The sequence below is a fragment of the Toxorhynchites rutilus genome, chromosome 3, assembly GCF_029784135.1.
Source record: "Toxorhynchites rutilus septentrionalis strain SRP chromosome 3, ASM2978413v1, whole genome shotgun sequence".
Lineage (NCBI taxonomy): Eukaryota > Metazoa > Arthropoda > Insecta > Diptera > Culicidae > Toxorhynchites > Toxorhynchites rutilus.
Window position 1 is genome coordinate 71,143,769 of NC_073746.1, and position 13,971 is coordinate 71,157,739.

Sequence of the window (13,971 nt, forward strand, 5' to 3'; positions counted from 1 at the left end):
GTAGCAAGACCCGAAGTTTTCGTCATGTTTGAAGCGAATCGTCACTAGTTGTATTGAGTAGATTGTTTCACGACTGCCATAATGTTGAGAAGGTCCTCTGGACTCTTCTAGTTGGTCCACCGTGTTTTTCTCTATTCCGAACCATTTTGTATGTGTAATAATCGCGAAAACCTAACAAATCATCATATATTTTTTTACGTAGGATTACGTTTGCCAGTTATGGTGTCTAATCGGAAAACTGGACACGTTTTTATGAATTAGTTTTCACATTAATAACTATTTTGGCTGTGACCATATTTTGATGATCTGCATACCAATCGAGTCGGAATTTCTCTAATAATTGTTTGATATGCTCTACATTGAGATTCCCTATTTCGTAAATGGTTTGAATTACAGAAAATCGGAAGCATTCCTGTTTTCCTATACATTTGTTCTGCCCATTTGTGTGCTTACCTATCCATGCTGTCAATAACGAGCAACTAATGTATCAGTGAGGCACATTATTTGTATACCACTGCGGATTCGGCGCGCGTGAGTCTCTCGCTCGAAATTGAAATGCAGCGTTTGAACCGACTATCTAGACAGAGAAAATATTGTAAGTAAAGTGAACGGACTATGTAAATAGAGAAAATATTGCAATTTAAGCTCCGCCCTTTTTCAATTTATTGAGTGAAAACAATCAATTCGTGATTCCATATCCCAGCATTCACGGTCAGAGTTGCCACATATAATAGAATATTCTGAATTTTACAGATTTTCGCTTAATTTCAGATACAGAATCTTTATATACAGAATTACAGATTTTCAGCAAATATACAGCATTCAATGATTTTTTTCAACTTTCAATTTAATTTTGAATACTAGATTAATTACAGTGCATTTTCTCTGTCTGCCTTCTTACTAATGAATTTGTTTTTTTTTTGTTGAGTCATCAAAAATCTTGATCTTGATTCATAAAATTGTTGAACAATACGAAAAGTGCTTCATCTCTCCACATCGGCTATGGTCGTTTGTTGGACACTTTTGGATAATTCCACATTCATCAGTTTGTGCTGAGCGAATATTTTTGATTTACAATGCCAACAAAACTAAGTTCAAAAATCGGTTGCCTCTCACAATGATGGACTCTATTTTGAAGGCGAAGAACTATGTATCGGCTCAAGGAAGAGCGACACGAACGAAATTGACGCAAATTTGAAGGCAAAGTTCAACAAAACCATGTATAAACCAAGGCGCCTAGAAGTACATCCTACAATTTTGTGGATGCGGTATATGAAAACAGTACGGAAGAAAGCAGGAGGGGAATTTTTTGCTTGAAGCGTAAAAGAGATAGGAGCGAGCTTGGGCACAAGCGTATTGTGTTCTGTTTATAAACAAAACACAGTAGACTTTCAAGATGGCTGAAGAGTGGTTTTAGCAAGTTGGCTCACCTTAGGATATACTTCTAGGCGTCTTGGTATAAACATTAGAGTGCCAATGAAGGTATGGGAAAAAAAACCTTCGAATTTTCAAAGCGAACTTGATTGAAAATGTTGATTCCCACGAAAAACTACCCTACGCAAAATATCAGCTCAATCGGACTTCATTTACTAGTGTCGCACAGCCGTCAAAGTTTGAGTTTTTTGAAAACCGAAAAACCACCCAAGCGGGGGGTAATGGAAATTGGGGTTTCGAATTTTTTTTTTTCTGATGCCAAATGTCTTCAAATTGCATCAAACGTCGAGATTTAGTGTCATCTCGAATTTTTTTTTGACGTAGGACAACGTCTTTAATTTCTATATAGCGGGGTCACTCTACGAAAAATGTAACGTTTATTAAAAGATTTCAAATGCATATTACGCAGAATCGTTCTTACGATATATGTTATAATATATACTATTAGACGGCAAATTTATCCAGCATTTATTTCACCTGAGACATCATCAGTGAAAATAACAGAACAAGTGTTAAATTTAACAAATGAAAGAGGTATGTTTTGCGAGCGGATGTGGAGGTAAATCATGTATTATGCATTCTTTCTTCCAACTTCGTTCCCATGAATGTTGTATGTAACATAAAAGTGCGTGCAATAATTCGTTCTATATAACAAATTAGCAAGCTGTTAAAGTAATCAGATGCAAGATTTCATGCACTACTCAAGCTTCATGCAAGATTTCATCAAAGCAACAAGGAAAGTGTCACCCATACAGCGATCGTTCATTAATTAGGAGGAGGCATTGAGATCCGCATTACATCGCATCACAAAAATGAAACGAAATGAAATGTTAATATTCTCAATGACTCAATTCCTTCTATGATAAAACCAATACGACTTGATTGTGATAGTCTACAAACGAACATTATTTCACCGAAAAAGCTCCTGCTCCCGATGCCTAATAATGTCAATTTTTGACAAAAAAAATCGAGGTAACAGTAAATCTCGACGTTGCATTCAATTCTAAGACAGTTGGCATCAAAAACTTTTTTTGAAAAACCTGGGTGATTTTTCGATTTCCAGAAAACTTAAATTTTGACATCTACGACACTAGTAAGTGAAGTCCGATTAAGCTGATATTTTGCATAGGGTAATTTTTCGTGGGAATCAACATTTTTAATCAAGTTCGCTTTGAAAATTTGAGATGACCATTTTCATTGACACTCTAATAAACATCATACAATTTATTATGAGAAAACCCTTTTTGGATTTATTCTGTTGTATTGATACGACTTTCACAAATCATGAATAAGGAAAATAAATTAAAAATAAAAATAAACCTTTCTATTCATTTGTTCCGTTAGTTCTTTGATACAGATTTTTTGCTAAAAATACAGATATACAGATTTTTCCAGAAAATTTTACAGAATTAAATGTGGCAACCCTGTTCACGGCCAATCAGTCATCCGACTACACCCAAAATTAATTTTTAACGCTCGTTTGAGCATCCCGATTTATTACATTGAATGAGTCTAGAAATAACAGAAAATGTGCTACAACCCAATACATGTACATCATTTGTATAAAATATATGCTATTTCAATATAAGATCAATTAGAGCGAGCGAAACAGGGGACACATTGCAAAAAAGCTTTCTGTGTAGTTTGCCAAATACACGGTCCAGATCGAGATAGGATATAGATCTCCTTTATGTTCTCCTTTTCAATCTTAGAAAACATTTTCCAACTTCATTTTTTAATGAGGTGTAATATCATCACTCATTTATGCAACAGCACCAGTAGCTATGTGGATAGCGTGGTCGTGTAGAACAGCCTTACATTCCAGCCGGCCTTGGTTCGATCCCCGTTGATATCGTTGGACTTTCTTTTTTGGGTGCAATCCCAAAAGAGATGAAAAAAGAACATACAAGAAATTTAAAGCATTTGAGACAGATGATTTTGTTTGCTCATTTGACGCTCCAGCGCACAGAAGAAAGTCGAAAGATTACAAGGAAAAATCGTTTTGTTATAGCCGTAACAATTTCGTGAAATTGATCCGAATAAAAATATAATAGTACTAGTGTTTAACCCTCCTGTATTCGCGTGCGAAATCATAACACGTATACTCGCGCACGGTGTCACAGACCGAAACTTGAGCTTCTCTGTAATATTACTATAGCGTATTTTTTAGGCTTCATTGGTATTTATTTGAAGAAGAGGATGTAATTGAATGAACAAACGCTAGAAAATATGTTTTCTCCGTCTGCATTCAGTTTTAATATTCATCCAATTCAGCCTCCTCAAAACGGAGTAATTTTGGATACTCCAACAGTAGTGAAGAAGTTCGACTTTTTTCCTGTTATTGATTGAAAGAAAGCACCTGAATATAATTCATGAAGGTATAAAGAGCCATAAAGGGGGTCTTCGTAGCCACTTGGTTACGCGTTCGCTTACTAAGCGATCGATCGTGAGTTCAAACTCAGGGCCCTCAAGTGACCATCTTTGTGTTGTTATAGAATAACTACGTCCACGCAAACATCATCAGCTATGGAGATCGATCCACGGTGGAACAAAGATCGATTCATCCATACAACTGCTCTGCTCTGCAAGAAACATCGGGCTGCTGTTCTATAAATAACCCAACAATGATCAATATCAACTGTCTCCGCTGTCCGGTCTGCTGAACAATGGAAGAACAGATAGAATACCCTTACGCCTACATGGCTACTACAGTGTAATTTACCATAATGTAATGGAACATAAAACCTAACGCCTAAATGGCTACTTCTACTACTGTGTAATTTACAATTTATAGAAACATAAACATATGTACATGTACACGATAAAAACCCGGCTCTGTTACAGATAAAATGCTAATGAGCCTGACAAATAAATAAATGGGATAAAAAAAAAGAGCCATAAAATAACAGAAAAACGTATTAATCGTTTGTGGTTTCATTGGTGTGAGTATCAGAACATACCATAACTGCATGCTGGAAACAAATATATTTTTTACATTTCATGCAGTTGTAGCGTGTTTTTGGGGTCTTTTATCGAAGAGAAGAATGTATAACGACCTTCTAGATAATTACCAGATGATAAAGGGTCTGGAATATAAAGTTTGCATATTTCCAATATTTTTTGTCTCTGTATTCTTGGTAAACTAAGAATTACTACCTTTTTTAGATGGGACATAAAAGAAGATATAAAAGGATTTTCAGGAACATCCTTTTGTTTTTCTTGTTTTTTTGCCAATTCTGTTCATTATAAAAAAATATCCCCGAAACTGTAACTGTAAAAAATAATCATAAGCCATTGATTAGTTTAAAGTTTACTGTTTACAATTCTTCCACAAGTGCAATTCTTTCAAAAGTGTGTATATATGTGACCATTGTTTTAGCGAATAACTGTACGAAAGTCAAAAATTTGTATTTTGATTTGGCACGTATGAATCTAACGACGAATATATCGACGAATAGTTAATATATGAATCCTTTCAATCCGGTGACAAAAAGGACTAAAATCAAATAAAAGTAGTCCTGTAATGATCTTATGCATTATATTCAAAAATATTCCACGCCACTAACATTGATTTATACATTTCATTGAATAATATTCTATGATATATAGAAAAAAAGTCACTTGTCCAAAAAAGCTACTCCTATACTCGCGTCGGTGTCTCAGACCGAAAGTGTTAGAAAAGTGACACACGCCCCCTTTATACCAACACATGCGATACGCTAAACGATGACGAACGACGAATAACGAAGCTAGAGAGAATCGCAAAGTCGTAGTGTTGATATTTTCTGAGAAACGAACGAATTATTGATTTTTCGGTCTGATAGACCTATGCGCGAGTATAGGAGTGTTAAGTGTTTGAGGAGGATTCTTCAAGATTACTTTGAACAGTATCAATAAGCACGAATTCTTATATTTTACGACACTTCTCAATCGTCGTTTTACTCAGTTCAACGTCGTTAATAAAAATCACAAACAATCGATATCGACAGACGTTCATGAATCTATTTGTTTTAGCTAATTAAATGTTTTAGGAACTACAACCACAGAACTAGTAGAACATTCAATTACTAGTCTAAAGTTTTTCTGAAAAACTACCGGAAAATCAGAGAATATCAGGGATTTTTATTTGGATGTTGAGTCGACATTCTGATAAATCAATTTTAAGTTTTTTTTTTAATTTCAACTTCAATCCGGAGTTTTAAATTAAACAATTTTTTAGGATCTGGGCGACAGTAAACACCGAAGAGCAGTATTCTAGAATTAGGACGGTTCGTTGCATTTCACAGCATCTGATGTCATCCCATTTGATCACTACGATGAGAATCATAAAGTTCAGCTAAACCGGCAGATCAAAAAGAATATTGTTTATTGTTCGCAACGATGCGGCATTCGCGAACTCTAAACAGCGACAATCACATGCGCAAAGCTCTAGCCGGTCATTCCAATGAGCTTCCATCTGAGAAATGACGAGAACATCAATGCGAATGATGAACCAGCTTGTTTGTTATGATCCATCTCAATAATCAAAATACAAACACACGCGCGCACATTATTGATGGTGGGAAATCGCTAGGACTCTCCGACAAACCTTCCGTCCAACGTTGTCACATCCCGTGCTTTCCCACACTCTAGAAGGGGGAAGAACACACAGCTCAAACGAGTAATGGAAAAGGCGCAGTGCTCAATCGCCGCGTAATGCATACTAATTATCGTCTTTTAGATAGTTTTTCCATCCCATTAGTAGCTGTGCCTAAACTTTTGGCCCTGGTGATTTGGTGCGGAAGCTCCCCTCCGTTCAACCAGCCCGGTCCTCATTTCCAGACCATCCAAAGCCAGTGCACGATTCGAACCTCATTTTATTAATTCTACGGGGCAAGTCGGGAAACAACAACAACAACAGCCAAATGCATTAGGACTTTGATTTCCAACCGTTGTTTGGTAAATAATGAGGCAGATTTTTGCATATATCGTGAATGCGCACGATCTCCCCTCAAACCCTCCGGCCCTCTTTAGCTTTGTAACGTGTTTTTTTGGGATGCTGTTTTATAAGCAATAATGACTAACAATTAGTGGCGCGGCCTCGCAGCGGTGCAGTTTACAATTTCGGCGACGACGAACTACGACGAGTGTCGAGTGGCATTTCTTTGGTGAAACACGAGTTCAAAGTCTGTTTTCTCAGTGCGGCGCGCATTGGCGCAAGTCGTACCGTTTCTCGCGCGTTTTCATACAAATAAATACGTGCTGCATTCCGTCATCAGACAGCGGGATGGCGGTCGACTTATCTAGCCGCTGGTCGGACTGACAATGATTAATTGTTCCAGCAGCACCAGAAAAGCCTGCCGTTCCATGACGGATCTTGATACGGTTTTTACACCGCAGTTTTACAAGGTTTCCTAGCCTCGTCTTATTCGTCACTCGTGGCAACAGTCATTGTTCACCACGTGATGTCTCCGATTGTTCTTCAGTTCCGGGCGAATTTTATGGTTTTTTTGGTGGTTAATTAAAAAGATTTTCCGCAACCGATAGTCGGTGGTCGATTGTAATTTCCTGATAGCGGTGCGATTCTCGCCCACATCTGGCACACCGTTTTTCGGTGCACTCAACCGACGAATGGAACCAAATACTGAAGGCTTGTTATACACAGTCATCATCGTCGTTAGAACTAGTTGTGAAGACTTTCACTTTTACGCTTTGTCACGTGTGACGAAAATCATCCTTGATTGTCAATGGAGGTGAATAAGTGGATCGATGATTTTCAACTATGAGGTGCTGTGAAGCAGATGAAAAGCAATAATGAGCTATTAAACCCAAATGTTATAATGTTTTAATTTGTGAATTTTTGAATTTTGGAACCTTTGAACCTTTGAATCTTTGAGTTTTGGAATTTTGAACCTTTGAAACTTTAAATCTTTGAATCCCAAAATGTCGATGCAATTTTAAGTTATTTGGCATCGAAATTTATTTTTCGATTTTCCAAATTTCTTCTACAAACAAAAAAATATAAAAGAAAAATAGAATTAGAAAAATTAGTGAGGATAAATCGAAAAAAAACGTAGGGAAAGAAGAATAATATGAAGAAAAAAATGTAAGGGATTGTATCTAGGACACGACCGCATAGTTTCAACGTAGAACTACGCAATTTTATTATGTAATCCACTTGTTTACCACTTCGAATATTATTTTAGAATGCATCGAAACTTTTGTAATAGATTATGTTTTTTCGTTACAAATAAATTTGATGAACGTCCTTTCACGTTTGATGTGATGCCAAGGACTACCAAAATATGTGATCGGAAGAATTGTCAAACGATCCTTGTTTTTTACATCTCATGTTTACGTAGTTCTCGAACCGCAAAGTTCATTCACCTCTAGTATCTGAAATGACGATTTTCCCAAGCATTCTCAGTTTAAAAGTACGTTTTAGGGAAACATATTCCGGTCTGCACAACGACAAGCGAGTACAAAAATATTCAACACCAAAAAAAAACTCCGACTTGCTTGTATTTGCAAAGCGGATTCCCCCAGGCACATTAATTTAGAAGTCCGTGTTAGGGAAACACAGCTCGGTGGGAACAAAAATACCCCCGACTTGCATGTATATTTGCAGAGCGAATTTCCACAGGTACATCAATTTAGAAGTCTGTGTTGGGGAAACCTCAACAGCTTGACATTTTACAGTTATTCAATTGTTCATCTCATGAAAAATAATATTATATTAATTGTGATAAACGCGTAGAAATATTTACTATCAATTGATGCAAACATCTTTCCGATCTGTTAAGAAATGTTCGAGTTATACGCATTCGGAATACGGGTAGGGTTAGCACACAAATTGGCAGAACAAATGTATGGGAAAAAAGTAAGTTCTTCCAGTTTTCATGAATTTAAACCGTTTAGAGATTAGCGAATTGTTATGTAGAGCATATCAAACAAATCTTAGAGAGTTTCCGATTCGATTGGTATGCCAATCATGAGAATTCGTTCACAGTGAAAATAGTTATTAACGTTAACTATATTTCATAGAAACGTGACCTGTTTTCTGATTTGGCAACCTTCCTGAAAGTCGTAGTTCTACGTCAAATGTAAGAGGTGAAATTGTAAAATGTAAAATGTAAAATAAGCTGAAAACGTAGAATGAGAAAACGTAGGAGAAGAATCAAAGCAGAAGAAGGAATAGAAAAATAGGGGATGAAGTAGGAGGAAAAGAAATAAAAAAAGAAAACGCAGGAGAAGACGTAAAAAAAGAAAAAGTAAGGAGAGGTAGAAGAGAAAAAATAGACAAAGAAGAAGGAGAAACAATAGGAGGATGTAGAACACGAAAACGTAGGTGACTAAGTAGATGGAGGAAGTACCATAAAAAAAGGAGAACAAGTAGAAGGGGTTGAGTGGTGGATAGATCGCATTTACATAATCACATCACTTACCTCAGTGAATCCGTATTATTACCTCTTCCCATCAACAACTATTTTTTCTATGGTATTCGCTAGGGAAACCCGCTATAAAGGCAACCGTTCTGGCCTTCGTGCGGCGAATATCATATCAACATTCCTACCCTTCCCCTGGCGACTGTAAGCACGTGGCCGGCGCCGTTATTGACGAGGTCGGCCAATCACTGAAAGCAACTACGAAATGTACAGTCCACTCAAGCTCAAGCTCAAACTCAAGTTCAGAAAGAAGAACAAGTACAGGGTTTTCCAACTTTAAATTCCGAAAGTAAATTAAAATAAAACACACTTAGAATTCGAATTTCAATGAAACTTTTATTTCAAATTAAAGTTTGGTTTATGCCATTATGTGTGAAATACAACATCATTCAAATGTCCACCTAGGGCTTCCTCGCACACCTTGATCCGGATCAGGTAATTTTCGATGACTTTTCGGCACATATGTGGCGGTATCTCGGTCATAACTTCACGAATGTTGTCTTTCAAATGTTCAAGAGTTTGCGGAGAGTTGGCATAGACACGGTCTTTCGCATAACCCCACAAAAAACAAGTCTAGCGGGTTCAAATCGCATGATCTGGACGGCCAATTGGCATCACCAAAACGCGAAATTATGCGTCCCTCAAATTTCGTTCGCAATATGGCCATGTTCGGTCGTGTTGTGTGGCACGTGGCGCCGTCCTGCTGAAACCACATGTCATCCGTATCCATATCTTCAATTTGTGGCAAAAAAATCGGTTTACATGGAGCCGTAGCGCTCACCATTCACAGTTACCGTCTCGCCGTCCTCATTTTCACAGAAATACGGGCCGATGACTCCACCAGACCATAATGCGCACCAAACAGTGACTTTTAGCAGATGCAATGGCCTCTCAACAATCACGTGTGGATTTTCTGAGCCCTATATATGTAAATTTTGGGTGTTCACATAGCCACCGAGCTCGAAATGTGCTTCATCGCTGAAGAAAATTTGATGCGAAAATTCAGCATTTTGCTGCTGTCGTTCGTTCACCCAAGCGACATATGCCCGACGCATTCCATGGTCACCACGCTCTAATTTTTGTACCAGTTGGACTTTATATGGATGTAGGTGCAAGTCCAAATGCAAAATTCGCCACAATGATGTGTTTGACAAGCCCAATTGCTGAGCACGCCGTGGAATCGAAACATTCGGGTCATCCTCCACACTGGCAGCAACAGCAGCAATATTTTCGGCCGAACGCACACTACGATGATGCACAGGTTTCACAACATCCGCTACGGATCCAGTATGTTCGAATTTATGCACACTACATTAGCGATTGTGTGCTCTGTAGGCCGTCCATGACGATCAAAATCCGTCCGTAATGCTCGAAAAACATTTGCCGGTTTTCCATCATTTTTATAGTATAATTTAACAAAATTAACACGTTGTGCGATGCTAAAACGATCCATATTGTAAAATGGCAGACATTCAACTAATGATATGACGTTTTGGTTGACAGCTATGTCAAACGGTTGTCAGCGCAGGGCTGTATACTTTCGGAAGCCCGAAATGGAAAACCCTGTAGAAGGAAAAAAAGTATAAGATGAAAAAACAGGAGAGAACCAGGAGAGCAGCAGAAGGAGGAAACGTAGAAGAAGATAAAATCGTATAAAAAGAGCACGAACAAGCTCCCCCTTTCAGCAGAAGAAAAACACGAAGGAGAAGAGTAAGCAAAAGAGGAAAAGGGGAAGAAAAAATTGTAAAAGATAAAAGCAGAAGAAAGAAAGTATAACAAAGCAGAAAACGTAAACAAACGCAAAGCAAACGGAAGAAATAGCAAAATGAAGAAGCTAAGAGAAACAGTCTGAAAAAGCTGAATCATTTGAGCCAAAATTAAAAAAAAAAATAAATCCAAATTTGAAGTATTTTTAGGAGAAAAATTAGAAGGAATGGAATCAATATAGCTAGAAGAAAAAGAATTTAAAAACATTAGAATTACAAGAAAAAGAATTAGAGTTAGAATTGGAAATATAAGAAGAAGAATTAGTAGAATCTTAATCAGGAACTGAAGAATTGGAAAGCGAAGCGTTAGATAACGATGAATTTGAAGGAGAAAAATTGGAAGAAGTTTTTGTTTTATTTGTTTACTTGTCAATCTTTCAAGTTAGAAGAAAAAGAAATTAGAAGACGAAGTATTAGATGGAGAAGAGTTATATGAAGAAGGATTAGAAAGAAGAGAATTAGAAAGGGAAGTACTAGAAGGAGAAGAAATTGATGGGCACGAATTGGAAGGAGTAAAATAATAATGGAAATAGTTAAAAGGAAAAAATACAGGTAAAGAATTAGAAAATTAGAAGGAGAAGAATTAGAAGCAGAAGAATTATTAGAAGAAAAATTTGATGAAGAAGAATTAGAAGGAAAATAATCAGAAGAAGAACTAGAAAAAAAAAGAATTAGAAGAAGAATCAGGAGCATAATTGGGAACATAAGATTTGGGAGATAAAGTATGACGATGATGATGAAGTAGAAGGATAAACATTAGAAGCAGAAGAATCATATTAAGTAGGATTAGAATGAGAAGAATTAGAAAGAGAATAAATTAAAGGGGAAGAACAAAATGGGTTGAATCAGAATAAGAATAGTTAAACGAAAAAAAAAATACAGAAAAAGAATAAAAAGATGAAAAATTAGAAAAAGATTAAGAAGAAGAAGAACAAATACAAGACGGAACATTAGAAGGGTGGAATTAAAAGAAGGAGAATAAGAAGAAGTATTCTGCCGTTCTACGCATAGTTGTCCCATGTTACTTTTTGACGATTTTCACTTTTCTTCATAAAACGTTGTTTTTATGCATAATCTTACGAAAAAACAAAAAAAACTTATAGCTTGTTCCCATCTTTAAAAAAAAACAACATCAAGCTCACTTGTCCCATGTTGATATTCTATCATAACTGTCCCACCATGTATTTTTTGTAGATCCATATCGAATAAATCGGTTCAAGTACAAGAATTTCATATCACACTTTCAGTAGGGCTAATGCACTCATTTCTGGTTTGGAAGAACGAACTAATTCTCAAACAAAAAAGAAAAAGCTGAACAGAACACGTGTACACCTTGTTAGCGAATGTCCAATAACAATCAGATTCATATTTTGCGAAGGTGTTGCAGATCACTCATTTCTCCATAAAACGATGTTTTACACATAATCTTTCGGAAAAACATAAAAAAACTTGTTGTTTGTTCCCAGTATATAAAAAAACAACATCAAGTTCAATTGCCCCATGTTGATATTATAGGCATAACAGTCCCACCATGAACTTTTACACCCGTAATCAAGCATGATTTATTCAGTGATGGGATCTCATCACATTTCATTAAACAATAATATAGTGCTTATGAAAAACTCAGTGAATTGCTAATTTGAAACGCTTAAAGCTTTTGGTAAACAAAAATGCTAGAAAACATTGAATAAGTTTTTCTCAGTTGCTGATTTTGGAACATGAGACAACTGTTCAGTATTATGAAGTATTGGAAGGAGAATAATTGGAAGAAGAAGAATTGGAAGGAGTAGAATCAGAATGAAAATGTGAAAAGAAAAAGAAGAACAATCAGAAGGAGAAAAATCAGAAGAAGAAGAATTTGAAAGGAAATCATTAGAAGGCGAAGAATTAAAATGAGAAAAAATAGTGAGAAGAAAAACTAGAACGATCAGAATTAGAAGGGAAAGAATTGGAAGGCGAATTAAAAAGAGTAGAATTCGAAGCAGAAAAGTAAGAGGATTAGAAGGAGCAGAACAAGTTGAAGGAGAGAAAGTAGAAGAGGAAAAACAGTAGAAAAACTGGAAGAAGTAGAATGAGAGAAACAGAAGGAGGAAAAGTATAAAGAAAAAAAGTATAAGGTGTACCGGTAACTTTCTTCGGTTTTACAACAGATGACGTAACTTTATTATTATTCCAGTGAATCAAATTTTTCGTTGGAAAGCTACTGTCATTGCGCGTCTTTTTCAGTATATGTCAGAAAGTTGAGGCGTAAAAAACATAGTTTTTGGTCACTTCAAATATGTCGAATTTCGTATCAACGAGAGTGTTTTTGCGGGGAGTGTTACTTCATTACTTCAATATGAAGAAAAAAGCTACGGAAAGTCATCACATTTTGGTGGAACTTTATGGTGATCATGCTCCAACTGAGCGAACGTGTCAGATGTGGTTTGCACGGTTTAAAAGTGGTAATTTTGACTTGGAAGACGAAGAACGTTCCAGACCGCCAAAAAAGTTTGACGATGGAGAATTGGAGGCTTTACTCGATCAAGATCCGTCACAAACGCAATAAGAACTTGCAGATACACTTGATGTTTTTTTGCATATACAGTCAACTCTCCCTAACTCGATGTTCTGTATCTCGATATTTTCCCTAACTCGATGGATTTCATGGCACCTTCGATTTTACAAGCATTCTTCTCTGCATAACACGATACCTCCCTAACTCGATGCCTCTCTTACTCGATGTGTTTTGATTCATTTTTCCATGGATTTTCACCTCCCTAACTCGATTGATTTTCGCGTACATGTTTTTGTGCGTTATTACCTCAGATTTCAATTGCCCTTGAAAGTGAAGACGGAATGCTCGTGTCATCAAACAATTTCTTTTCAAGTATGGAAAACCACGAGAAACCTTTCAAGCGAACAATCAAAACGCTAACCATTGCGCAAGGTTTGAGCATCATCGAGCAGGTCGAAAAATATGGACGGAAGGGGTCTGAAGCTGCAAAAAAATTTCAGTATTGCACAAAGTGCGGTATCAACACTACTCAAACTAAAGTAAAAATGGAATCCGAATTGAAAATTGTATCTAGACCAAAAGCATATAAGGGTGGTAAGAATCGAGAAGCTGGAGCGGTCAATGAATTTTTGTCTTGTCAAGCTAGACAGAATAATTTACCCCTCTTCTATTCTTCGGGATATGGCTTGAGAATTTGTCCAGAAACTGGGAATTCCTAACTTCAAACCACAACCAACATGGACGGGAGTGATATTCCGCTGGCACAATTAATGCGTCGTGAGCTTGCTGATGTCGACGGTACAATACCGTTCGATTGCTCAATGTCTTTTAATAATTAGTGCAAAAAGGA

General features: G+C 36.7%; 1 protein-coding gene across 4 annotated transcripts in view; it reads left to right on the plus strand.

Annotated features, from left to right (window-relative positions):
- Window positions 1-13,971, plus strand: part of LOC129779122 (putative uncharacterized protein DDB_G0271606) — a 634,240-nt gene that overhangs the window by 165,445 nt on the left and 454,824 nt on the right. The window lies entirely within an intron of this gene.